Source organism: Molossus molossus, unplaced genomic scaffold (genome assembly GCF_014108415.1).
Source record: "Molossus molossus isolate mMolMol1 unplaced genomic scaffold, mMolMol1.p scaffold_m16_p_21, whole genome shotgun sequence".
Taxonomy (NCBI): domain Eukaryota; kingdom Metazoa; phylum Chordata; class Mammalia; order Chiroptera; family Molossidae; genus Molossus; species Molossus molossus.
Window position 1 is genome coordinate 46,863,908 of NW_023425357.1, and position 26,939 is coordinate 46,890,846.

Here is a 26,939-nt window from a genome sequence, read left to right on the forward strand (position 1 = left end):
CCGCACGGCCCGCGGGCCCCCCTCCCGGCCACGCTCCGCACGGCCCGCGGACCCCTCTCCCGGCCACGCTCCGCACGGCCCGCGGGCCCCCCTCCCGGCCACGCTCTGCACGGCCTGCAGGTTGGGGTGGACGCAGGCATCGAAGAGCGACCCCCCCCCCCCCGGAACACGGCGGCCTTGCTTTCGGACTGACTGCGCCTGTCTTGTGCGCCGCGCTCCTTGAACAAATAATAAATAAGAAAACAGTTCGAGAGGAAAGGGGAAAACATGGCCGAGGCGCTGACTGTGGCTTCAAGAGCCGGGAGATAGCGCGGCCTGCTCGAGTTCCCGGCGCGCAGCTGCGGGCACATGAAAGCCGGCGGGGAGATGGGGCGTATTTCAAAGCTGAAGGCTGCGGGGCCGGCGCGCGAGGGGGGCGGCGTGCGGACGCGCCAAGCGTTTGAAGTGGACAAGATTTCTAGCATGTTGCCTTGATGCCTGTACATACTTAATAACAGATGTTTGGTCTCTCTAGGCAGATAATTGTCCCGCTGTAAGGTTGACTTGACCTGCCTGCGCGGTCCGGCTCCGCGCGGGGCGGTAACAAATGACCGCGGCGTCCCTGTTTTACTGGGGGAATGCTCAGCCACGCTTCCTTTTAAGCACATAATTACTCGGAGCAACCGAAGCCCATACATCCCCCTCTCCTAATGGCCACGGAGCCATTCGGCCGTAATTTATGGGGACAGGGTTCAAAGTTTTAATAATATTTGGATAATATCATTGCCCGCACGTCGGTGGCGTCGTGATGAATAGAAGGAGAGAGGGCTCATTTCGATTCCATGCATGACAGTGCACGCGTTAACAACTGGGTGCCCGGCGTGGCCTTTATGGAGACTGCCACCAGGCCATCGGCTCATGAATTATAGATCTGGGCATGAAGGATGACAAGCAGTAGTGGGATCACACGGGGACGCTTGTTCATGAGGGACTGTCCTATTAGGGCCTCTTCCTTATGCAGATAAATGAATTGCAGGGAAGACCAAAACAGCGTAAATAAACCCTTAGCGGATAACATATTATCACATCAACATAAAACACCCGTGCCGGGGCCTGTGTGGTGATATTTATGTTCATACTCTCTGCTCAAGTGGCTTCCTGGGTTTGGGGCTTCTTCCTGCTCACCTCATAATTCCCACTCTTAACGGCACCTCCGGGCACTGTTCTTGGGCCTCTGCAGAGCCCGTTGGCACGGCACACCGGTTTGCTCAGAGAATCCCCCGTGGGCAGGTCGGTGGGCAGAGGATGCCCATCAAATTCAAGGCAGACGTAGTTAGGGTTGCCTTGGGGGAGTCTGAGGCTGCTCTCAGAACAGGGCCGCACACAGGCAAATGCTAGAATCAGAAGAAAACGGGGCAACCATGCCCCAAACTGCAGAAAGAAGGGGCACGGTCTCAGCCACGGCCAAGATCCAGTTCAACCCTCACCGCTGCTGAGGAGCAGGTGGCACAAGCCAGTCTCAGAGCGGGGCAGGGACTCCCCCACGACAACTTTGTTGTCAAGCCAAGATTCCTGAGTCCACATGCTGCCCGGCGCTGCCTTATCTGGCCCGAGCGTTCTCTCCCCCAAAGGCAAACATTCAACACCAGCCCCCGAACGATAGTGTTAAGTCTAAAACAGCGTGTGCCAACTTCCTCCTGTTAATCTAGCCTGACTCACCCTGAACTCTGACAAGACTCGCGTGCCGTGAGCAGTCGCTGGGCCTGCACACTTGATATCCATTTAATCTGAAGGATTTATTTGGAAAGAACAGCAATTACAGCTGCACCTTGGAATAACTAGGAAGCAGCGCGTTTAAATCTCTTTAAATAGCTCCCTGGCGTCCTGAGGAGCTCCCCTCGGCCCAGGTTGCGATCCTGGGCCATCGCGGGCCTGGGCCTTCTCCCCGAGACCAGGGGCGCCCCGGCAGGTCTCAGCACCCCGCCGCCTCTCCAGCGCCGCGCTGCGCACCTGCTCCCTGCTTTCCAAAGCGTCTGAAGACGTCACCTTGTGGCTGTTGCCAGGTGAAGGGAGGTAGCAGAAAGGCGACAGCACCAATTGTTTTAACAATTGTCATGCAAAAAATGAACTTCTTTTCAGTTCACCGTTTTATGGATTTTGAACACATCGTGTTGAGTCCTGCAGCCACCGTCACAAATAGAATACAGAACAGCTCCATGACCCCCCAACTCTCGCTCCTGCTGGTCTTTTACAGTCAAACCCTTGCCCAACCCCTAACCTGTAAGCCCCACTGACCGCTCTGCTCTGGGTCACTGTAGTCCTGGAGTTGGGGATGTCCTACAACCGGAATGATCGGTGTGGAATGGGCAGGGACTCGCCGCTCTCATGGCGCATAGCATCTCTGGGCGTCTCCAAGTGGTGGCCCTGTCCACAGCTCCACAGCACACTTTTTCTCGTGTGCTGAGAAGCATCTGGCTGCAGAGCGTCCGCGCAGAGTCAGGCATGCCCCAGGCACGTATTGGGATGATGCTAATAGCCAGAGCTACGAAGCGCGGACTGTCCTTCCTGAGCCCACTCACTGAGCCTCTCAACCACCCAGTGGGGCAGCTACCAGTACTGTGTCCACCTTGCAAACGAGAAAAGGAAGCAACGGAAAGGTTACATAGCTTGCCCAAGGTCACAAAGCAGGTAAACACAGGAATCACCTGTACAGTTAGCCTGGGGCCCAGCCTTGTGATCCAGAACGGGAGAGCATGACTGTTAATGTCCCTGGCAGGGAGGCGAAAATTCGAGTCCCAGGGAGGTATAAATAGCTGGCAGCATTCCCCTCCCAAAGCTGGCTATGCTGGGATTGCAGTCAACTGACATGACCAGAAGAACGAGGAGAAGGGGCCAGGGCTCCCTGAACCCACGGCACCACGGACCACCCACAGCGCTTACAGCCACCACACACGCCAGGAGACAATACGCTTCACGTGAGCAGAGGGCCTGATGACGAGGAAACATCCTGCTCTCCGCCCAGCCTGCCTAGTTTCGGGAACCGGGAAGGTGACCGGAGCGGAAGACTTGGAATTAACCATGAATCCTGGGGTTGCCGACTTCAGGCCCCCAGAAGGACAGTCGTCGACCTTTTTACCCAGCACCTGACATGCTACTGCTGCCTTTGGACCCATAACTACCTAGAAGCATGGATGTCATCTCACCCAGTTTGTACCTGTGGGGAAACTGAGACCCAGAAAGAGAACTGGCTTGCTCAAGGCATACAACCTTGGTCCAGGTCCGGGACCACCACCCAGATCCCTTCCTCCACTCATTCGCACCTTGTACCAAGCACTCTGCCAGATGCTAGAAACAAAGGATGAACAAGACACAGTACTTGCCTTCATGGGATTATAGTGTGGGCAGGAAGAAAGATATTAAACAACTGATCACAACCAAATACAAAATGCCCACTCTTCTCCAAAATGTCTCGGCACAAAGACTCTATAAGCTTAAAGGTGCCAGTGATCATCTTTGCTATCAACTTTGGAGACTGTCTGAAAATGAAGCCCACAAAGAAGAAAGCAGGGCCAACATACAGTATTCTGATAAGTTGCCTGAGCTTCTGGATTCAGCTATACCTGAAGCCTTTTGAACTCTTTAAACTATGTAGGTATAGAAGCCAATAAATTCCTTGTATGGTTAAAGCTAGTATGAGTCAGATTCTAGGCCATGAACCTAAAATCCACAGGCCTCTTCCAGTTGTTCTAAGTCTTTGGATCTTATACTTACGGCTGAAGACTGGAGATATAGCCCTGGAATTCCCCCAAACTCACACTCCATTATGACCACTCCTCGGCGGTTACACTGACTGTTCAAATGTTTGTGTTTTGTGTAAGTTGCTCATTCTGCCCTGACTGTTCTTTCCCCCAAGTCTAACTAGAAGTTTGTCTCAGACTGAAAAGTCAAATTAAGGGTCTTCTCTGTGAAGGCTACTGCCCAAACGCCACCATCAATCACTACCACCACCATTACTACCATCACCATCACCTCTACCATCACCATCACCTCTACCATCACCCTCACCTCCACCATCACCTCCACCATCACCGTCATCACCCTTACCTCTACATCTCCATCACCAGCATCACCATCACCTCCATTATCACCATCACCAACACCTCCACCATCACCTCCACCATCACCATCACCACCATCACCCTTACCTCTACCATCTCCATCACCAGCATCACCATCACCTCCATTATCACCATCACCAATATCTCCACCATCACCTGCACTATCACCATCACCTGCACCATCACCATCACCTCCACCATCACCATCACCTCCACCATCACCAGCACCTCCACCATCACCATCACCTCCACCATCACCATCACCATCACCACCATCACCCTTACCTCTACCATCTTCGTCACCAGCATCACGATCACCTCCATTATCACCATCACCGATATCTCCACCATCACCTCCACCACCACCATCACCTGCACCATCACCATCACCTCCACCATCACCATCACCTCCACCATCACCATCACCCTTACCTCTACCATCTCCGTCACCAGCATCACCATCACCTCCACTGTCACCACCACCTTTTATACTGAGCTGATTATGCTGCCTCGGTGCCACTCAAAAGGGCTAGTACAGCACTTTCCAGGGGCTTTACAAGTTGTTCACGCAAGTTACTTGTGTACTCACTAGACAGGAACTCCCTGAGGGCAGAGATCCTCTGATTTAATTCCAAGCCCCCAGCAGCTTGCACATGGCCTTGTGCAGAGCCAGAGCTCACACAGGATAGGTCCACTGAATGATGGGACAAGAGATTCTGGTGAAGCTCAGATTCCTGCACAAGAGGCCGGGGCAAGGTTCTTGGAGCACGCTTAACCACCACGATGATGATGATGATATCTACCATTTATGCCAGTCTCTGTGCCAGGTCCTGAGAAATGAAGAGAAGGTCTGTGCAACCCAGGGAGCTTCTTGGAGGCATGTACCAGCTCTGATTCACTCAATGCTCAGATCCCTGAGTCTTGCCAAACAGGAACCAGAAGTTGGCCATTATTTGTTAAATGAAATAATCTTTATTTCTATGTATTTACTTTATAACCTTAGAATTAAATCCCCTACTATAGTTCTCAACTTTCAGGGGGAGCATCAGACGTCCCCTGGAGGACTTGTTAAAACAGGTTGCTGAACCCTTGCCTGGTGTGGGTCTAATGGTTTGCATCTCCAAGTTCCCAGGAGATGCTGACCTGCTGGTCCAGGGAACCACTGCCCTAGTGGGAGGTGAGGGAGAAGGCACTGGGATGGTGGGTTGGGAAGCTCAGGAAGGATCAGGGGTTTCCATCCCATCTTCTCCATTCCTGTCCTCTACCCCAAGGCCTTCCTGGGCCATCAGGGCAAAGGTCAGAGGCCTCATCAGAGCCCAGCACAGAAGCTGAGTGGACCCTACCTGAGGAAGGGTAGATCCCCAGGGGTGAGGGCCTCCTGTTTAGCCAACAAACAGAAGGGACTAAATGCCCACCCTGACCTGCGTTTTTGAGTAAACAAGTTGCAGGGCCGCCCGTGTAGACAGCATTGTCTACAGGGGATTAAAGGAGCAGGCGCTGGGCTTTTTTTTCTTTCCTTCTTTTCTTTTTCTTTTTTTTTCTTTTAGCACTAGGAAAAGCCATTAAGGGATTAACACCCCGATTTATGAAAATGGAGGATGATAAAGGAACAATGGGTGACAGCATTGTGTAAACGGCACATTCATTTCAGGGACAGGACTGTTAACTGGGAGAAATGGAGAAATAAATGGAACAATGAGAAGATGCTTTTACCAGCTTGTCATTAATTAGCCGAGAGTACAATTGTTTTATTGTCCTTTTGAAAAATACAAAATTGGTAGGAAAATACAAGCACCGAGCAAAGCGATTATTCTGTGTCGCGGGCTGACATCTGCTTTTCCCTTGCTCCTGAAGCTCGTCCCTGGAGTTGGCGGGGAGAGGAAGCCCTCCCCTGGCAGGAGGTGACCCCCCAGTACGCCTAGAACTTCTGGGTAGTGGGGGCGGCCTCTACGTTTGGTCCTTTCTGGTTCCACCAGCAAGGGAGTGAGGGGCTGGGAGGTGGGAGGTGAGCGGGCTGCCCTGGGGGGTCTGTGGCAGCAGGTGGGAAGGGACAGGAGCTGGCGGCCCCTTACCCGGACCCCAGTTCACGAGGCTCTGCAGCTCTGACCCGGTTCTCACTCTCACCCTCGTACTTCATCTCCAGCTGGGAGCTGGAGTGTTGGGAATACGCCACATTAGGGTGCATGTAAGGAAGAGCCTTCTGCACAGCAGAAAAGTAGGCTCAGACCTTCACAGCAATGCCTTTCCCCTGAGCCAAAGACATCGCCAGCCCTGCTGTGGAGAGGGACGTATTTCTGGGTTGATGGCTCCAGGAGCATTTCTGTTAGCATGGGCTGCAGGGGATACATGGGTGGCTTAGGACCCTGGAGACTCCCAGGACAGCCCCGCTGCACGTCTACAGAGGCCTCATGGAGTAAGCTGGGCACGTGCTGTGGGATGGTCCTCACCCGCCGGCCTGGGCAGAGGTGCAGCTGGGCACAGACGAGGCTGCCTGGATCCGAACACTGGCCACCCCTCCATTTATAAGGGCTGTTTGTACATCGGAGCGCCCCATTTTAGATTCTAACGTATCAGATATAGAAAAGTTGGCCAGCGGTGGCTGTTTCTAGAAAGAGTCAATCACACAAGGGTTAACGGCACTTGTAAAGACAAGGAACCCACAGAAACAAACAGGGTGCCTGGCAAGGAAACGGTAAACAGCGTTCCCATTGTCCTTGCCTCCTGTGACTGCTGGTCATTGTTCGGCCTTCATCTGGAAACACTGTGGACACAAATACAGCCATCTTCACAGCGTTGTATCCATACAGGCAAAGACGCAACAATGCACCCTATGTCTCCAAGCTTTATGTTTATAGAAAGATGCCTTTATTCAGAAGGATTCTGTCCGCGTGTCTCACAAAGAAATGTCGAGCGCCTGCAGACTTGCATCCGTCCAGCCCACACGTCCAGTCTCCCATGTACCAGGCTCCCCGTGCTCTGGTGCGGGGCGTTCAGCAGGGAGCAAGCAAGAGGTCCCCGCCCCCTTCCCTAAAGAACGTGCACCGCCGAGCGTGAAAACAGGAAGTAAACACGTAGTCATAGAAAGGGGTCCCATCATAATGATTGCTATGGAGGAAGACGGAGAAGGTGGAGGGGCACGACGTGTCGACTAGACCAAAGAATACGTGTATGTTTAATATCCTCCACTGGAACACACATTTCGGGCACCTACAAGGGCCACGCATGTGATGAAGGGACAGACAACGGAGAATGGGGGCCAGTGTGGCGAACAGGAGCCTGCCAGCTGTCCAAAGGGCAAACACTTCTCTTGCTCCTCAACCTTGGGAGAGTGGCCATTTCTGGCCATCTTCAAGCAAGGCTGGGTTTTTAAGTCAACTCTCCTGCTTTTAAACCTTTTACAGTTAAAGCAAACTTAAGGCCAGTCTTACCACAAACCTGTGGAATCACAGGCCCCGGTGGGCTGCAGCCTGCCAGGAAGCTCAGAAGTGAGTTTAATTAAAAAAAAAATTGAATTGAATTTATCGGGGTGGCATTGGTTAATAAAATTATACAGGTTTAGTTTTAGAGCATTGTAACAATTCTGCATTAAATCTTGGCAAACGTTATCTTATCTCTTCCTCCAGTTCTCATAGTTTAATATGAATTAAAAATGTCCAGTTAAAGACTGTATGCTTGTTATTACAAGCAACTTCCAATTATGTTCAAGGCAGAATAAATTCTAGCAAAACTAGGCTGTAAGAAAATAGCTCCTGTGATCACAGCCTTTGATACCCATGTACTACAGGTGTTCAGGGAAAACACAAGCGTTGTGATAACACCCCTTTTGTGAGTAACGCAGTGTTGCCATGTCGGTCTGCTTCCCCAGGGGGGCGCTGTCACTCCCTGCACCCTCCCACTATGGCCCCCATACTGGTCCCCTTCCTGAGCACCCCTGTTCTGCCCAGTGATCCAACTTGAACTGGGCCCTGTCCCCAGCATCCACAGCCCCGCCCAGCTCAGCCTGCCCGCTGCTTTGATTCCCGGGAGAGGCACCTCTGGCTCAGGCCAGCTGGGGCCCATGCCGACCCTCAAGCTCAGGGAGGGGAATCGCTTGCCCCTCACGCACCCATTCTGGCCAGTTGGAGTGGCCGTCAGGAACAGGTGTCTAGGAGAGAAGCCAGGCCTGGGTCAGCCAGGACACGCGGGCTGCTCAGTTAGGGGGTCTGCCCTCCTCAGCAGGGTGGCCTCCTTCCGTGGCATGAGGAGCGGGGCAGGAGCCGCTCCAGTGCCTTCTGATGGACGAGCGTACAGGCTCCGGTGGAATCACAGGCCCCGGGGGGCTGCACCCTGCTTTCTTCGGCCCACAGTTATCAGCCTTCAATGGCAAGAGCCCTGGATTCAAACTTGGTCTTCTATCAGTCTGTCACCTTTGCCAAGTTCCTTAGCCTCTCTGGGCCTCAGTTCGCGTCACTGTCAAATGGGGATACTAGTTGTATCCTATTTCCCAGGACAATGGGGATAATTCTGTGTAGAGACTGTACTCACCTCAGTTTTAAGTATAAGCACTCAGTCGCTGTCATCTATTATTGCCAATATTATTGCTATTTTTCTGAGGGTCACCCTTGGGTGCCCATAACTACGTCTCAGCACCTCCTCCCACTATGCCCTGCCATACCCCTGACCCTCCCATCACACCAGGCACGGCCTCTGGAATATGTCATTGTTTTTCACAGTCTCAGGCTGCTGCTGGGGCTCAGCCCCCCCCCCATCCTGCTCTCTACGTGACCCCTGCTCTGTCCCCAGCCTCCCACCAGCCAGTCGCCTCGCTGGACACTGCGTGGTCCCGCCCTCGTCACGGCCACCCTCCCAGAAGAAGAGCACGTGTCGCAGCTTGAGGGCAGGGTGCTCAGGCAGGGCCGAGTCCAGCACGGCAGGCGCTGGGAGGCCAGGGCAGGGGCCCGAGGTGCCACCCACAGCACGCCCCCGGAGAGTCCTTGTGGCTATTTCCAGGAAGCTGGCTGACAAGTGCGGGAGGTATCAGCCTGTGGCCTGCACTAAACCACGAAGAGCCTGGGGACATTGATATGTCCTGGTCACCGTGTGTCCCCAGCCCTGGCCCCAGGCCGAGCCCCAAGGGCAACTCAAGGAAGGTCAGCCACTGTGGACCTCAGCCCTGATTCTTCTAGAAAGGAGCGGGGGGCAGGCCTGGGCCATGCGGTTCTCAGGCCCGCGTTTTGAAGTCCGTGGAAGGGGTGCACCGGCTGGCACCTCCCGGGCTCTTGTGGAAGCGTGCGTTCTCCTTATGAGCGCAGGGAGGGGGAGACTACGGTCACCCTCTCAAACATGCGCCTACATTGTGTACTACCCAGACCCTTCTTGAAGTGACCGAAACCCAACTTACCGTGTCTTTGCCAAAATCCCCGCCATCGCCACAATGAGCAATTTACCGGCTCATAGGCCTGGGAGGGGCGGGGCGGGCAGTCCGGGCTCCCAGGGCACCTCAGCCTGGACGGCGGTGCCAGGTTCCCGGTTCAGGGCTCTGCCCCTTCGAAACCGCAGGATCTTGGGTGAGTCACTCAACCCTCTGTGCCTTGAAGCCACCTGCGGCTGTGGGGGTGTAACGACACCCCACCCCCTCGTAGACCTGTTGTGAGGATTAAATAACGCGCCGTGAGCCAGAGCAACACCGGCAGGGGGTAAGAGCGGTAGCATTGCTAGTGTCCAGGGCTGTGATTTTTAGCGGTATTTTTAGACGGTCTCCCAGCTCACCAACGTCTTTCTTCATCGGAGGAACTTTGCTACCGTTTGAGCCTTGGAGGGAGCAGTGTCCACGTCGTTCAGCAGAGGGTAGAATGGAAGGGACCCGCCCTCCCGGGGTCCCTGGCAGCATGTGATCTGGGATCAGCCAATCAGAAACCTCCACCCCGGTGGTTCCCAAAAGTCTGGGATTGGGAAGCATTCCTGGGGCTGTGGTGGCCATCACAGCCAGATGGTGCCCTGGGGCAGCTGGGGTGGGGGCACCCCATCACCATCACCCGCCCCCGCAGGGTCAGTGGTGCCTCTGGGCACATGTCGCCAGACCCTTCCATGAGGTGGCTGCGTGTTCTGAGCCGAGCTCTTCATATCGGATGCACCCCCTCCTGCTGCAGTTGGCCGGGGCGGCTGCCCTCAGAGCCCTTCCTGACACAAGGAAGCGGGACAGCCCGTTCTCCAAGCTCTGGGAGTGTTCCAGCTTCAATTCTTTCAATGCATCAACCTCGCAAAGGTACCTCTTCCCGTGGCCAAGCCAGAGGGGCGTGCCTGGAGGTCAGGACTCTGCCGCAGATTGGCCCGACGATCCTGTGCGGCCGAGACTGTCACCACGGGCCCTGGAATGCCGCTCTGCCCAGCGCTCAGCACTCAGGGAGGGGAGGTGCGGAGGAGGGGGAGAGGGAGACGCTGGGCAGCTGGAGGCCGATGCTCCAGAACCCAGCACAAAGCCACGAGGGCACAGAAAAGCCTGGCGAGTGTCCCCTGGCCTGGGGCTCTCGGTAGATCGGCAGACAATCATCAAGCAGCACGTGGCTTTGGCTGAAACCTCCCTCTGCATGACCGCGGAGGCCTCGGCACCGCCTGCCGCCCAGGACATGCTGCGGTCACGTGTCCTCTGCCCCGAGACCTCAGACCCTGCGGGGACGAGCCCTGGTGAATTGGCTTCACTTGGCATCACCCAGACCCTCTGTCCAGAGGCTCACTGCAGACCCCACTCCCAGGGTGCCGATTCGGGTCTGGAGGGGGCCTGGGAACTTGCCTTGCTAGATATTTCAGGGGATGCTCACACTTGGGGAACCACTGGTGTGGGAGGAGTCTCCACTCTTCGTCTGTAAAACGGGGTCGAGGACCCCCTCACAAGACGGCCCTGAGGCTGCGTTACACCAGTGGGCGTGAAGGTGCTGTGTACCGACTGTGCCATCCGAGGCCAAGCTGTGCACAGGAGGGGCTGGGCTGGGTGACACAGCTGAGGGACTAAGCAAACAAAACCACCTCGACGACAACAGTATGGTGAGTACCAGAGGGAAAGCGGGGTGGGGGCCCCCAGTCTGGCTCAGCGGTGGGACCGAGCAGTCTCGGGTTTGAGTGCCGTCAAGGTAGGCACCTCAGCTGCAGTTCGTCCCTGACTCTGGTTGGGAGGCAACCAGTCTATGTGTCTCTCTCACATCAATGTTTCTCTCTCCTCTCTCTCTCTCTTTCTCTCTCCCCCCACCCACCTCGCCCACTTTGTCTGAAAATGAATAGAAAAATATCCTCAGGTAAGGATTAAAGAAGAGAAAGGGGGGTGGGTGGGGAGGTAAAAGAGGGTAAAGGGGGGATAAATGGTGATGGAGGAAGACTTGAGTTGGGGTGCTGAACACAGTACTATATGCAGATGGTGTATTATTGATTGCACACCTGAAACCTATATAATTGTATTAACCAATGTCACCCCAATAAATGCAATTAAAAAGAATCATGAGGAAATTTGGGGGGGTTATGGATATACCCATTATCTTAAGTGGTTTCATGGATGGTTAGGTATAGAAAATAGCATGTTGTAAATAAATGTAGGTTACTGTATGTCAAATATACTTCATCAAAGCTGTTCAGCAAAGAACAGTGCTGAAGAAGGTTCCCAGGGTTCAGTGGGCGTGTGGCTGCCTAACCATACATAACGTATGTATTGAACCCCGTGATGTGCTCAGCACGGTGACAGCGTGTGAGCCCTGCAGCAGCCTGTCCCGTTGCCCTTCTCATTTTACACTAGAAAGACCCCTTGGTTTAGTATTTCCTTTACAACGGTGGAAACAGTAGCTCAAGATACGAAGAGCCCTGGCCGGTTTGGCTCAGCGGTTAGAGCATCAGTCTGCAGACCAGAGAGACTTGGGTTCTGTTCCTGCTAAGGGCACGTACCTCAATGTGTCCCTTTCACGTCGATGTTTCTCACTCTCTCTCACTTCCTCCCTCTCCCTCCCACTCGATCTGAACAAAAATGGAAAAATGTCCTCGGTGAGGATAAAAAAAAAAGAAGAGACTTCCCAGAGGCCACCTACCGTGGGCACTTGCCGGGTGCCCCAGCACCTCCCCACCACCCGCCTCTTTCCCAGAACCGCCTTCCCGCCCTCAGGGGTTGACTGGATGTCATCTTTATGCTTTGTGACCCTGACATTCTGGCCAGAGTTGTTGGATCAAAGGTTGACCCCTGACCTAAGCTGGTCCAATTAGCATCCCCCTCCTGGGAATGCAGAGCAGCTACTGAGCGGCAGCGGTGAGCATGCTGAGCCGAGGATGCCAGTGTGAGCACATGCGTGCGAGGAGGCGGGACAAAGCCTGTGCAGGACAGGCTCCTACAGGAACCAATGGCCGGGGGCTTCTGACTTCCTGGTCCAGTAACTCCTGGGGCCCCCACTCCAGTCCTGACCGTGGACTCCATGACACAGCACTGCAGAGAGTCAAGCTTCTAGGTGTTTGCTGTAAATAAAAGGAAAGTTATGTTAAGACACGTTATATAATAAAGATATTACTGAATATCATTCATTTAGCTGAAAAGTCCACGGTTGCTCTGGCTTTTAGATAGGGCTGATTTGGTAGCTGAAACATGACCAAGGATGATCCAATCTCTCTCTCCAATCTCTCTCTCTCTCTCTCTCTCTCTCTCTCTCTCTCTCTCCTTCTCTTTCCTGCCTTTTGTGATGTAGAATTTGTTCTCAGGAATCAGAGGGTCCTTTGCAGCTCTAGGCTTTTCTTTGGTGAGAGCAAAATGGCTGCAAGGCTTCCGGACCTCACACCATAACCCACATTACCTAAAGGAAAAGATCATCTCTTCTGATTGGCCTTGGGATTCACTCTCAATGGCCCAAATGAGGCCACGTGTTCATCTCTAAACCAACTGACAAGGGGATAGGACATGCTATTATTTACATTGAACCAATCAGGGCTCTCCCTTGGAACAGAGGGTGGGGTCTATCCCTGCTATACCATAAGACTGAAGTGGGAGAAAAAATAATTTCCCAAAGGACAATCGGGTATCTTTGGCGGGGAGGGGCAAGTGATAGATGTTATGAAAAGAACCAATGCATGCCCACGACATCCTATACTTTAATAACTGTTTCTTCTTTATTCAATCTTCCTTGAGTTAATTTTTAACTTCTAACCAAACAGTCTTAGCTACATGTGATCTTCGCCCTTTCCGTTTGCTGATTTGTTCTAGATCCTTTCTGGGGAAGCCTGGGGTACTCCTGCACAGTCTAAGCAGGCAAGAGGCAGAAGCCATATCTCACGAATCAGGGACATAGAAGTTTAGACAGACTTGGTCACGCTCCTCGCCTCCACAAAAATTTAACAGCAATATAATTATTGTACTAATAATAAGATACGAACAGGATCTAAAAACTACTAATTAAAATTATGAGAACTAATAAAAAATATTTAAAATGGAAATCCCACATTTCATAATGTTTCATTAACTTATAATAATCCATTTCAATCAAGATTTTGTTGCCTGATTCTTCCTGAAGGGTTCTTAGCTTGAGTCATTATTATTACAAAAACAAACAAAAAAAGACTCTATGATTTTACTAGATTCCTTATATTCATATACATATTTGCAGAGAGAAAAACTTCCCAGATCTTACTCAGGGAGGATAGCAAACGTGATGTTAGAACAGCACACAGGCTGAAGCCATGAATAATGCTGTGTAATTTGCAGGACAGGTGCAACTGCATGGGAAGAAAGTGCTAGAAACAATAGCCAGTCACCTTCTAGGAAGATGCCGCATCACCAGTGTGCAAGAAGGCAGAGGACGGTGTCGGGCGAACAGACCCCGGAATCTCCGAGGCGGAGAGCGACTTAGAAGCATCAGACTTTTCAAGGGAAGGGTTTACAAAAGTGCCTTCGCAATGTGCTTCTCCCTCGTGTCTACCCTAGAGGAACGTGTGCTTCAAATCATGCCAAACACATAGACGGAAGCTCTTCCGACCCATTTCATTTCAAAATCTAATGATAAACTGCATGGTATTTATTTGATGGCCTTTTCCCTTGCTTAATGGTATGTGCAATGGTCACATACCTGGACAGCACCCTAGATTTAACAGAAATAGGCTAGTTTGAGTCTTATAACCTGGCTCCTGGGATACATCTGCACTGTATTATTATTATTGGAATTAATTATTATTATTATTATCATTATTTATCAACTGTCATTTTTTGCTGCTTTTGGCTACTCCCCCACATTCTGTTCACCTTTTTCGCCTCATATGTGAACATCCCGGCCCGGGGACAGTGAGGTTTCGTTTTGGCACCTTCACTGGGAAGGATATGACAGGGTGGGCACAAGTAGGTTTACGGTTGTGAGCACACGAGACACAAAGCTTATTCTCCCAGTATTAGTTATTAATTATTCTGTCATTTCCCATGCGAACACCTGTACATCTACTGCTGCCCCACTGGTATCTGTGGTTCTATCCAAAAGGGTAAGTACGCCCGGCCGGTGTGGCTCCGTGGCTGAGCGTCGACCCTGCACCAAGAGGTCGCCAGTTCGATTCCTGGTCAGGGCACACGTTCAGGTTGTGGGCCAGATCCCCAGAGGGAGGCATGCAGGAGGCGGCCAATCGATGTCCTCTCTCATCGATGTTTCCATCTCTCTCTCCCTCTCTCTTCCTCTCTCTCTGAAATCAATAAAGAGAAAAAAAATTTAAAAACAAAACAAAAGGGTAAGTGCATTTTTCAAATTCACAACCGTACAAATGCCATCACAGGAAAATGCGTTCTGTGGTCGGACACCTGATTTCCTCCACACATCTAAGATCTGTGGGGAAAAAACATAGTAACCATGCCCACACGTTCCCACTTGCTGACAGGCACGGAGGGCTCGTGCAGATGGGAGAGCAGTTCCAGTGAGCAGATGCTCACATTGCCCAGCGAAGTATAAGCGAGCGGGGAGGGAATGAGCGGGCATGCCGACCTCCTGCTCGGGCCCAATGTGCTGGTGGGTCTGTAACAGCGCCTTCAGTGCCGCCATCAGCGGGAGCCAGCTTCCTCAGAGCTCCGGCTGCTTCTAGAACAGCCACGCTGGAAGCGATGCCGAAAGCATGTGCAAGCATGATCGTGCCCCTTGCAGATCTTTCTTCTCGTTCATGGCTCATCAGTCCGTGACGTCATAATTATCGTACAGCTATAGCATAAATACATAGTTATCTCCATCTCTCCGTCCAGATGGTCGGTTACACGATAATTACAGTATGTTTGTACTTACTGGGTTTAATTACCAGATAATCAGGAAGAACATGCAAATTGCTAGGTTGTTGTAACACAGGACATTGAACCCAGGAAAGCCAGGGTCGTGTGCAGAAGTAAACAAGCGCTCTCGGGATTGTGACGACGAGGAGGCTGAGGTTTGTGAGAGGTCTGTTGTGTGGGTTAGCGTCACACTCGCTGAGCGTGGGCTAATGTCTAGATTCTAAGAAAGTGCAATGGGAGCGAGACTCACGCTGTGCACCTGCCCCAGGGACAGTGGGGACTGGCCACAGGAGGGGCAAACAAGACACCGGCTCTTGGCTCTGGCTGGAGGCCTGCTCTGTTCCAACCTAGCACATTCCAGAGTCACACACAAGCACCTGTTCTCAGCTCAGCCATGTCCTTGCCCAGTGCTGGCACGGAGAGGGGTTTCACCCTCAACCAAATGCGCCTCCCCCAGGAAAACAACGACACTCCCAGCAGACGCCAACCTGGACCCGATCCCCAGTGAGAGGCGTGCAGAAGGCAGCCAATCGATGTCCTCTCTCATCGATGTTTCCATCTCTCTCTCCCTCTCTCTTCCTCTCTCTCTGAAATCAATAAAGAGAAAAAAATTAAAAAACAAAACAAAAGGGTAAGTGCCAACCTGGGCTGCCCGTGGTGCCCACTACCCACCAGTGCTGTCCATAAGCCTTCACCTCCCATTGTCAAGCCAAGAGGACCCGTCCAGGTCAACACCTCTGATTTGTCCCATGTTTTGTGGTGGTCGCACATATTTTCCTGCCCATCCCGACTTCCTCTCAGAAATCCAGGTGGTTCTGAAGAAGCCAGCTTCACCCCTGCATCCAGGTGTGACCCCTGTGAACTTTGCCATCAGCATCTTCCCGCCACTTGCCTGCAGTGACAGGTTTAAGGTTGCACACACGGCACAAGGCACTGGCGCCAGTCTTAGAACACACCTTGTCTGGAAGTGCCCGGAGCAGGGCTCTCTCCCGCCCCGCCTGGAAGCAAACGGTCACGTCTGAAGCTTGGGGAGCCCCAGAAGGCCACCTGGCGACCATGACGGGGACACTGGGTCTTCAGGGACATCAGCGAGCCACAGGCTCAAGCTCCACCTGGAACTCCCAGGAACACACCAAGAAATGGGGGTCATCCCTGTGGTCACAGAACGTTTGCAGTCCCCCTCAGCAGCATCAGAAGAAATGCCAGACTTGAGAGAGGCATCTGACTCCCACTGAATCTTCGTCAAACTACATTTCTCAGTGTTTTGTCAGTATTATTTTTATGTCAATCTTCTAAGTGAACATTCAAATTTTATTCTCTCCTTAAATAGTGTTTTGATTTAAAAATATATGCAGCTTTGTAATAAAGATTTTTAACAGTAAAAAAATAATTATCACCGGAGAAAGAGATTATCAATAAAAACGGTCCGTAGCAGCGCTGACGATAATAGCTCCCACTCATTGGGTTTACAGTGTGTCCGGCCCAGAGCTGAGCGCCTTAAGCAAATGTTCTCATTGAACCCTCAAAATAACTTTGTGAGACAGATGATGTTGTGATTCCTAGTTTCAAGATGAGAAAACCAAGGCCCAGAGAGGTGAACAGAGACTCGTCAAACCCAGGCGATCTGACTCCAATACCCACACACACTTGAGCCAAGGGAAGTCCATCTCTCATGAATTACTGGGAAGTCAGGCCCAGGTCCTCCTGACTCATTGGCTTCTGCTCAGCACAGGACAGAGATCTGTCTGGTCCCCCAAGCGTTTCCCCCCAGTCACCTCACCGGTCAGAGCCACAGTACTGAGCCAAGAGGGGCCCGATCACCTGGGAAGAGTTTTCATTAAAGTGTGTGCATGTTTGGGGGCTGGGGGGGGGGGGGTTGCTTAATGATTATTTTCAGCCCTTGTTCCTGCTTATTTGGTTTGGGTTTTGCACGATTAATTAGGAGCCTAAATTAATGAGAAGGGAAACACGTGTCCAGCTGGTCCTCCCAGATGTTCCTGGAAGCAAACTCTCCAATTTGCACAGCATGACAGTGTAAACAAGGCTTGGGAAGTCACTGGGAGCCGGCTCAGTACCCAGCACTCCGGCTGCCCCGGGCCTGGAGTAACATCGCGGGCCTGGCTCTCACCAGCTCCGCAACAGGGCTGCCGCAGTGGGATTTCCTCTCCTGAATCCCTGGGAAGAAGCGAGTGTAAACGCGGAGCCGGAGCGAGAAAGAGAAGGAGCTGGGGAAGAAAAGGACCGGCCCTAACAAAGAGGAGGAGGGGAACGTCCTCCGAAATGGATGCGTGTTCACCGTCCAGTGGCCCAGTTTTCCTCCTTGTCCTACCCGTGTGTCCCTCTTTCATTCTGAATCCTCACCCGCAGACATACTTACAGATGGGGCGGGGGGGAGCATGAGAGAGCAAGAGAGAGAAACACTGATGTGAGAGGGACAGATCCCTCAGGTGCCTCCTGCCTTGGTCCAGACCAAAGATCGAACCGGCAACCGAGGTGTACGCCCTGACAGAACCAAGCAGGCAGCTGGTACACAGGACGACGCTCAGCCAGCTGAGCCGCTCTAGCTGGACGCTTCTGTCTTCAGGACGAGAACAGACTGATCCATCCGTTTCAGTGACATCTTTCGTGGGGGGTGCCCGGATGACAGTAAGTCAGGACCCATCAGAATCATTCAGGAGGGAAGCAAACGCCATCGGGGACATGATGGCCTCCCTTCCTTGGCCTCCCCTTACAGGAAACATGAGAAAATATGCCTTATGAAAGTGGACAATTTCTCGAACGTCCACAGGAGGCCAGGGAGCTCTCTTGCTAGGCACTGCGCATGCGCTCTCTGCCGGGATGGGGCACCCGGATCGTGCAGTGGACAAGGGACACCTGAGCTCCCCCTGGAGAAATGCAGGGGGCAGTCTCTCTTCCCTACCACACACCTGATCGAGGGCATTGCCACAGTCGAGGATATTGACATACTCTCTTGGGTATGCACGTACAAAGATTATTATTCAGCCTTTAAAAGTCTTCGGGAAATGCAAATTAAAATCACAGTAGGACGCCACTATAGCTACATTAATTTCTCAGTCGCAGACAGAGGAGTGGAAGAAGACAGGGGTGGGAGCACAGAGACCAACTGGAGACGACGACAAAGTTCAGGCAAGTGAAGGCTTGAGGCAGACTGGTGACAGTGGTGATGGAGAAAAAAAAAAAAAGAGAGAGAGAGCTGAATTTAAATTTAATTAGATCGAACCATATGGAATTGCCATTCTTTGCAGGTCAAAGAAGCTATACTATTGGTAACTTCATATGGTTCAACCTAATATTCTTGGAGCCAAGTCAGGACTCAGGACTTGCTGGCTGAGTAGATGCAGGGAAGTCATGGAAGCAAAGCATCGAGGCGCTCTTAGGTGCTGAGCGCGAGCAAATGAATGGACGACAACGCCATTCCCTCCGCTGCAAGGGCGGGGAAGGAGCCAGGCAATCCACCCTCCCCGGCTTTCTCTTTATTCCCAATTCTTTCTCTTTCTCTCCATCGTCTTTAGCTTTCAGGGAACACAATTATCACAGGGCTACATGTTTACTTTTAAACATGCATTTTTCCCACCCAGCTCCCTGTCTGACATTTTAATGGCTTTTGCTGGCTTAGCTTTTCATGGGCAGGGCACACAGAGAGAACATAGTTTCTGTGCACAGTTTGAGGTTCGTGCATACTCCCTCGATTTTAATGCCATAGCAACATGCCTTTAACTTTTTATTTCTCTGAGCCCGATCCTCATCTGGAAGGGTTCTGGGCCACATTTTCAAGCAATTTGGTGCCGATCATCGGGAGGCTCCTGAGTTTATGGAGGGAAGGCTAGGAACGCATGCTTGAGTTTATACTCAAATTACTATCCTAAATGACTCCATGGAGGGTTTCTTTTAGGGGTCACTGAGAGCCAGAGTGGAATGTTTTTCCTTCTTCACTTTATCCCAGGCCTTGGGGCACGAGGACCATAAATGCAGGTAATGTGTTTTATAGCCAGATTCTCTAGGCTCATTTTCCACCTCTCTCCCCACCCCCAATGATAACCATGCGACTCCGGAGCTGGCTGGAGACTCCCTTTGTACAACCCTGTTCCTACTCAGGCGATGGGATTTGGGTGGCTGAGCAACATAGCAGGGAGCACTTGGGGAGCACAGCTCTCCTGACTGTGGCTCAGCCAGACATGTACCGTTGCCCTCAGGCCCGATAGAGCAGTACAAACTTAAAAGAGCTGTTGATGAGATAGTGAGCTCCTCATCACTGGAGGTATTCAAGAAGTGCCTACACATCTGGTTGACAAAGGTGTTGTAATTGGAGAATTGTGTATCTGACAAGGAGCGGAACCATCAACATTTAAGTGTCCCTGTAACACAGACCTTCCTTGGAAACTAAGAGATCTACCCACTGTTCCAGCAGGTATTTATTGAACATTTACGGTGAGGCTCGGAATTGTACCCTGAAGATGCAGCAGTGATCGAGATGGTCATGGGCCCTACCCTTAAAGGGCCTTCAGTCTAGTACGAGTGACAAGTAATAAATAAGTAATTTACAATGAGGTGATTAAAATAACTGTGGTTCTCAGATATTGAGCCAGGGTCCTTGTCATTTTTTTTCATGGGTTACTTCAAAGATGCTTCCTGACCCTGGAGGCCAAACTCCGCTTCACCAATTCTGAGACGCAAGCCCAAAGAGGTTGCCTAAGTTGTCCAGGCTAGCACAGCTGTTACCTGCCGACGCTGGAGCAGCAGCCAGCCCTCTCCGTCTCCAGGGTCTACACACTTACCTAAACCTCTGCTCCAGATTCTTCCAGGGCCAAGTCAGTGCTCAGGTCCTGAAGGCCCAGGTCTCCACACACCCTACCCCCACTCTCACCTCGAGAAAGGTAAACAGCACAGGTCCACTCCCTCCCTCCACTCCCACTAAACATACTAGTCCTCGGAGGTTTTCAAATAAAAACCATCTCTCTGCCTTATGCAATTAAGCTCCAAAAAAAAATTATAATAACACATTTTACTTAAAACTTGAGGCTTGATCCTTGCCAGAACTCCCACTGTCGTTTGGAACGCGAGGAGGTTTGCAAAAGCCCTACTATGTGCTCAGCCCTGGACGCGGGGAGGGTTGGACGGCTGAAGGTGCGCAGGTCACGGATGCGCGATCTGCCTTGAGAAATGTAAACTCTCATTGCGAAGACAGAAAGAGATGAGCAAGAGAGGCCACAGAGGACCAAGGGCAGGACTAAGACGCTGGCACCGCGGTTGTGGTCGCTGCATCCTGGGTCTCGCTGTGTGTCCTTGGACAAGTCCCTTCGCCTGAGTCTCAAACTCTTCATCTACAACGGTGCTGCCCCAAAGAACTTTCTGTGATGGTGGAAGGTGTTCTCTTCCTGCAGTGCCCAATGCGTGAGGACCGAGCTCGTAAAACACAGTCACTGTGACTGAGGACTGCATCTTTAATACTATGTAATTTTTAATTACTTTAAATGTAAATAGCCACATGAGGCTAATGGCTACCACACTGAGCAGCATAGGCCTAGAAAGCTGGGACTCGGGAGGCTTCATCTATTTCAAACTATATATTGACAGAGACCTTCAGAAATGTTCCTTTTGCCTCTGGGACTGTCTTGAGAGAAAAAGTAATGATGAAATAGTTGGGCGTGGGAGACAGGGGCCAGGCCCAGCTGCAAAGCCCTGCACCAGCTCTTCAGCCTCCCAGTGCCTCAGTTTACTTGTCTGTCAAATGGGGATAATAATAGAACCTAGTTCACAGGGTTGTTGTGAGAAATAAAAGAGATAACAGATCTTTCAGACAGTGCCTGAAACTTGGTAAGTGCTCCACAAATGTAGCTTAAAAATTATTGTAATTATTATTAATTGACTTAGCATTACTCAGCTTTCTGGAATCGCACCTTGTTGCCCTGGCAACTCTTATCAGAGAGACATCAGAAACCTCGAAAAGCCATTTTCTCCTTTTTTTCACTTTAAAACACTTCATTATGGAAAACTTCAAACACAGACAAAAGCTGGAGAGCAGCATGAGGAACACACCCGTGCTCATCTCTGATTTTCAGAACTCAGCAGGGCCAACCCCATTACACCTCTCTGGGCCTTTTAAGGCGAGCACAAGATATATTATTCTCATAAATATCTCAACATATATATCACTCAATGTAGATCGCTTTGTAACAAATGTTTCTTTATTATTTTTTTCTTCAATTTTCATTAATTTATTTTTGTTACAGATGTTTCTCCTCCCCCCACAACACCCTCCTCCCCATCCTGTGCCCCCATCCCCCTAGCATTGTTGTCTATGTCCATTGGTGATGCACACACGCATATAAATTCTTCGGTTCATCTCATCCATTCCCCCCCAACCCCTCTACTCTGAGGTCTGTCAGTCTGAACCATACTCCTTTCTATGTCTCTCGGTCTATTTTGTTCATCAGCCCACCTTGTTCATTATATTCCACAAATAAGTGAGATCATGTGGTATTTGTCTTTCTCTGATTGGCTTATTTCACTTTTTTTTTTTTTAAAGAGACAAATGTCTCTTAAAAAACAAACAAAAAAAAAACATAATCATAATACCATGATTACACACCCACACTTTTTAAGTTCCCTTGTCTCCATTGTATTTGTCCAGTGGTAGCGAGATACAATTGACATACAGCACTGTGGAAGGCTCAAGTTAACGAGCTCACTGTGGTGATCATTTCACAACAGGTGCAAGTCCTTGTGCTGAACACCTTCAGCTGCCTTCCTGGTCTCAGCTGCCCAAGAGGAGGGATAAAGGATGAGGTCCAAAGTCTGAGGACACCCTTCTTCATGCAAAGACTGTTCTGCATTTTAACAAATACGGAGCGTCTCCCTTTGCAGCCCGGGGAAGACATGAAAAGGGTTGAACATCTTCATGGCATCAGCACCCAGGGAGCTTTACCAAAGGGATTAAGATTTTTCTTGGGTTTCCGCATTAAATGGTCAGTGCAATCCAGCAAGATAATGATTAAGATAAAAAGTTCAGGTATTCTTATCTGGGAGATTTTTGCAAGGTTGTTAACAAAATTCCGATGAGCCTGACAAGAACACAGAATTTCCTTCTTTTTTTCCCTCTACTTATTCCCCATGCATTGGACAAGGGGAGCGTGGAAATCTCTTTTTAAGTTGCTTCGGATTTAATTTAATGTAATGATTACTGTGGGGTTTCTATGCATGGGTAACTCACTGTGGAGTGCCACCAACGTCACCAACTCGGTGTGGACAAGCACCCTCTTCTTTGGACTTGGGTTGGCCCAGGAATTCACTAGGATTTGGACTGAGCCTGGAAGTGAATCTTTCCAGGCCTTTCCAGCGCTGGGAGTCGAAAGGATTCATCGTTAGACAACACTTCCCGTGTCCAGGCCCAGAAATGCCTCGTTCGGGAGTCAAACAGCCCAACGCCTGCAGGAGCCGAGCGGGGCACAGAAGCGGGTGGACCGGGCTGAGCAGCGATGGGCTGAGCCCTGAGCCCACACCCGTCGAGCCGCGGCTGTTGCCGTGTCTCCGGATGAGTTACCACGTGGGATGTGGGCATTCGTGGACAGATCTTTGACTTCTCCAAGAAACGCCAGAAATGGAGATTATAAATCAAACACCCCAAGTTTAAGTGTCGGCCGAAGGGAAGAAGCCACCTCGGCGGGACACCCAAGGCCGCGCGTAGGACGAGCTGCCCTCATCGCGCACCGGCGGCGCCACAGGTCAAGGCTGAACAGGCAGCTCCCGAGTCCAGGGCCTTTGCCGGGACAGACCTTGGAAGGTGGTTGTGAAAAGAAACCCAGATACCAGGCCAGTTCTTTTAATCTGACTCTTTCTGCTAAAATCCAGCACAATGACCTTTGGCCCAAAACAGAAAAGTTCAGTCCAAACTCACAACCGAAAGCAAACACCGTTCCTGTGGATCGCGGGGTTTTCCCAGCCCTGTCCTGCGCTCCATCAGCTTCCAGGGAACTGAACCCCACATTTCCGGGAGTACCCTGAATTCCTGGGTAGCCGAGCAATCAAGAAGTCCCCCTGCTGAGTCACAGGATCAGCTTCCCGGAATTGTAAGGCAACAATCATCCAGGTGGCGTCCAAGTCCCATCGAAACGGCGCTGGACATGGCGGGAGCTGGGTCCCTCCCCTTCCCCACCACAGCACTCTGTCTTTCCCACCATGTATCACAACTTACGATTTTTAAAAGATTTTGGTTTCCTTGTTTATGGTCTGTATTCTGCACCCCACCAAGATGGAAGCCCCAAGAAAGCAGCCCCCCATCTGGTTCACAACTGTTCCCCAGCTCCTACCTCAGAGCCGGCAACAACGGGAGCCCAACATAGGGCGTCCCCCGCAAAGACGCACACACACAAAAAGTTCAACCATAAAGCCCGTGTTTGTTAAAATGCATTTCATTTTCAGAATGTAACAGAATCTCCAGATACCTTGTATGGATTTTGGGGGACACCCTGTGCATATTGCTAAATCATAAATTCGGGATTGACTACCAAGGTCGTACCTTAGGGACACTGGGAGCTGGTCATTATTTCTTTGGACTCTCACCAAATAGGAAGCTCTTCTAAAACAGATCTGAATCCACATCCTCTCCGTCAACCCCAGGCTAATCTCTCGGGATCCCACGAGCTGAGCCTCCTTCTTTTCCTACTCACAGGCCCCTAAATGGCAACGGCAGTGAGCCCGTCTCTTTGAGGCTGTTCTTCAATCCAGGCCAAAGAACACGTTCATCTCTTCACCTGGTCTCCCGAAAGGGGGAACAGAAGTCGGAGCGGGAGCGAGGGGGACCGGGCCTCCGTAACGGCAGGTCCTGAACACCGGGCGCAGCTCACGGGCTCCCCGGTGCTCTGACCTTTCTTAAAATTGAAGTTATTGGGGTGACATTGGTTCATAAAATTATATAGGCTTCAGGTGTACAATTCTATAACACATCATCCGTATATGGTATCGTGCGTTCACTTCGTTGTGCTTTAAAAGCAGGCCATCGGGTGTCTCTGAACGTGCACTTCTCGGCCGCGGCTGGGTACATGCACCGAGGAACAAGCCTGCGTCTTTGGACTCAGTTACGTTCCCGTGTGAACGTCACAGAAGAAACTTTGGGTGATGGGAGAATGTCTCGGGCTTTGCCAGCCTTGAGAGTCTAGGATTCCCCGAAGAACACCGAGCACGCGCGCGCGTGTGTGTGTGTGTGTGTGACCACACAGCCCGGCTTTTCACCAAACACCCTGAGAACACCTTGCCAAGGATCCAAAGTCAGAGACCCGGAGTAAGGGAGCAATACGCCCAGGAATGGTGACATTGGCCTTGAATGACACACACCCCCTTGGTGTCCTGAAGAAAATGAATCTTTACAGAAAACCCGGCTGTCTTGCTCCCCAAGCTTCTGCTTCACTAACCACCCCCGTTGGTTACCTGGCTCAGTGTGGACGGGAGGCCGATCAGGAGCGCCAGTCAAGGCTTCCCGGGGCCAGGGCACGAAGCCGCACGCCTCCCTGGAAGCCCCGCCACTGGCCAAGACTCTGCAGTAGCAGTGAGGGCCAGTGCCTGGGACGGACAACGTTCAAAGCACCAGGAAGCCGGAGAAAAGGGCCGGACAGGCGTGATGCGCACCGGCCGAGCCTCCCTCTGACGCAGAAGGGAACAGCAGTGCATCCAGCCGGGGACTGCAGGAGCCTGGATTAGCAGGCTTACTTCTCTAAAGCTATGTCTTGACTATACTTAAACGTGCTCGAATTCTCTCCTGTTGTAAAAGGCTCTCCCAGATACTTTATTTTGAACACACAGTACTATTTTAGGAAAACAAGTTAGCCTGACATAACCTCGGCCAGCTGCTTTGGGTACTAAAAGCGGTCACCTGACAGAATCAATAAAGAAAGAGGACAAAGACACGTAGAACAGATTTAGTCATTCTTCCCGGGGGTATGGCTTTACAAGCGCAGGTTCTGAGTGTTGTTGTGCGCAGGCCTCTCCACGCCTGGTTCAGAAGCCACGGAGGAAGTGATTAGTACAGGAGCTTCCGAGCGGCGCTTGGGCGTTGGAATCAAACTCCCAACGGCAGCAGCTTCAGAGATTCAGAAAGTGCAGGGTCAAGACACAAAGAACATACCACAGCGGTCACGTGTGCACCAACGAGAAGATATAACATCAATAAACGTACACGCACCTAACAACAGAGCCCCGACATTTGTGAAGAAAACGGACAGAAGTAAAGAAAGACAAACGAGGCAACCATAACAGCGGAGGTCTCCATGCTTCACTGTATACAGTGGATAGAACAATTGGGCAGACGGTCAGCAAGGACGTAGAAGACCTGAACAGCACTATAAACCCCCAGACCTCACGGACACCCACCGAACACCACCACCAACAGAATCCGCAGTCTTCCAAGTACACAGGGGACATTCTCCAGGAGAGATCACACACTAGGCCACAACACAAGTCTAAATAAATGCAAAAGTATTGAAATCATACAAAGTATATTCTCCAACCGTGATAACATGAAATTAGAAAGCAACAACCAAAATAAATTTTAAAAATTAGTAAATATGTGGAAATTAAATAGCTCTTTCCTAACTAAAGAGTGTGTGTGTGTGGGGGGGGGGGGGACCACAAGGGAAATTAGAGAATACTGTGAGATGAGTTCAGATGGAAACACAACATACCAAAACTTATGGGATGCAGCTAAATCAGTGCTTAGAGGGAAATTTGTGGATGTAAATGCCTATGTTAAAAAAGAAGAAAGACCTCAAATAAATTACCTAAACTTCCACTTTGAGAAACTAGAAAGAAAGAAAAAAAAAGAATAAACCCAAAGCAAGCAGAAGGGAGGAAATAATGAAGGTTAGAGTAGAAAGTCATAGAGAATAGAAGAACTACAGAGAAAAATCCATGAAACCAAAGACTGGTTCTTTGAAAAGATCATCACAAGCAAGGAAAAAAAAAAAAAAAAGATTCAAGTTACTAGTTACTAAAACCAGGAATGAAACAGCAGACATTACTACTTACCTTACAGAAAAAGTATAGTATGTTTTTGTAGATACTGACAAGCTGATTCTAAAGTGTGTAAAAAAGACAGAGGAGCAGCCCAGCTGGTATAGCTCAGTGGTTGAGCGTCGACCCTGCACCAAGAGGTCGCCAGTTCCGATCCCGGTCAGGGCGCATGCCCAGGTTGTGGGCCTGATCCCCGGTGGAGGGCGTGCAGGAGGTGGCTAATCGATGTTCTCTCTCATCAATGTTTCTGTCTCTCTCTTCCTCTCCTTTCCTCTCTCTCTCTCTGATATCAATAAAGTAAAAAAGCCCTGGCCGGTTCGGCTCAGCGGTTGGAGCATCGGCCTGTGGTCCAGAGAGACCCAGGTTCGGTTCCTGCTAAGGGCACGTACCTCGGTTGTAGTTTGTCCCCGGCCCTGGTTGGGTCATGTGGGTGGTGGTCACTCGATGTGTCCCTTTCACGTCGATCTTTCTCTCTCTCTCTCTCTCCCTCCCACTTTATCTGAACAAAAAAATCAAAAAATGCCCTCAGGTGAGGATAAAAAAAAAAAATGTTTTTTAAATGTTTAAAAAAAAAGACAAAGGAACTCAGC